The sequence below is a fragment of the Hevea brasiliensis genome, chromosome 10 (genome assembly GCF_030052815.1).
Source record: "Hevea brasiliensis isolate MT/VB/25A 57/8 chromosome 10, ASM3005281v1, whole genome shotgun sequence".
NCBI lineage: Eukaryota > Viridiplantae > Streptophyta > Magnoliopsida > Malpighiales > Euphorbiaceae > Hevea > Hevea brasiliensis.
In genome coordinates, this window is record NC_079502.1 from 78,197,656 (window position 1) to 78,199,133 (window position 1,478).

Sequence of the window (1,478 nt, forward strand, 5' to 3'; positions counted from 1 at the left end):
CGCAAGACACATATCAGTAGCATGACCCGAACCTGAATAAATTCCACATATCTTAACAGTTTGCATGTTCCCTATAGCCGACTGCCTCACTAAAGAAGTTAAATCAGAAATTTGTTTCTCAAGGTTAGATTTACTTACCTCATTAACCTTCATAGGTGTGTGATCCATTCTCATTCCAAACTGCTGAGAGTTTGTTGCCATGTTAACAATCAGCCTCCTTACTTCATCTGTTGTCTTATCAACCAAAGCTCCTCCATTGGCAGCATCTATCATACTGCGGTCCATTGGTAGAAGTCTCACATAGAAATACTGAATCAACAACTACTCAATTATTTGATGATGGGGATAGCTTGCACATAGCTTCTTAAATCTCTCCCTATACTCATACAAACTCACTCCATTGTACTGCTAGATGCCACAAATTTCTTTTCTTATGTTGGCAGCACAGGAAGCAGGAAAATACTTCTCCAAAAATATCTGCTTCATCCCATTCCATGAGTTGACAGATCCGAAAGGAAGGTAATACAACCAATCCTTAGCTGTGCTTTCCAGTGAGAATGGGAAAGCTCGAAGCTTGATTTGATCCTCTGAAACTCCTTGAGGTTTCATGCTGGAACACACAACATGAAATTCCTTTAGATGCTTATATGGATCCTCACCTGCAAGACCATGAAATTTAGGCAACAAATGAATTAGTCCAGATTTTAACTCAAAAACAACATTTAAAGTAGGGTATTGGATACACAAAGGCTATTAGCTTAGATTAGGAGCAGCCAACTCTTTCAAAGTTCTAGTAGCCATGGTTTCATTTTCGGAATTTGAATCCAAATTTGAATCTGAACTTAACTCCCTTAGAGATTGGACTGCTTCAGATGAACTCGGAATCTGCCTAGCTTGCTTAGCCAATTTTCTCAATCGTTTAGCTATTTTTTTCTACTTCTGGATAAAAGATCAACTCACCAGATTGAGAAGTTCTTGTCATAAACAAAAATAAATCAAAGTAAAAATAGAAAAATGCCTCAAAACCTTAGAAAATAATCGAATTTGGCCTCAAGAGGGTGGGGCCAAAGAATGGTCTTGATCAGAGCGTCATTTCCTTCAAAATAAGTATAAGCCGCCCTCCAAATTCAACCAAAATCTGTCGATGAATAGTAACAACATAATTTTTTTTCAAAAACCTTAAAATAAGAATACTTCACAAACAAAATTAATAACAAAATACCCTAACACTAAAAACACAAAATCCAATGAATTTCACACCCCGACAACGGCGCCAAAATTCTTGATGGTTGTTGAATCCACTAGAAATTAAATTAACTAAAATCACCAATTATGAAATATTTTTTGCAGTAAGTGGTAAATCCAGGTTGAACCCTAGAGAATGAATTATTAAATTTCGTGCACTTGTTTAATGGAAAAAGAAACAAAGGTTGGGGGGGGGGGTTTAATTCGCAATCCAAAGAAGAAATCAAAAATGC

At 36.6% G+C, this 1,478-nt stretch overlaps 1 non-coding gene across 1 annotated transcript; it reads left to right on the top strand.

Moving 5' to 3' along the window:
• Window positions 1-331: 331 nt before the first annotated feature.
• On the top strand, window positions 332-438 carry LOC131170126 (small nucleolar RNA R71). The gene has a single exon (XR_009141067.1). It is a non-coding gene; the product is annotated as a small nucleolar RNA R71 (small nucleolar RNA).
• Window positions 439-1,478: the final 1,040 nt, after the last annotated feature.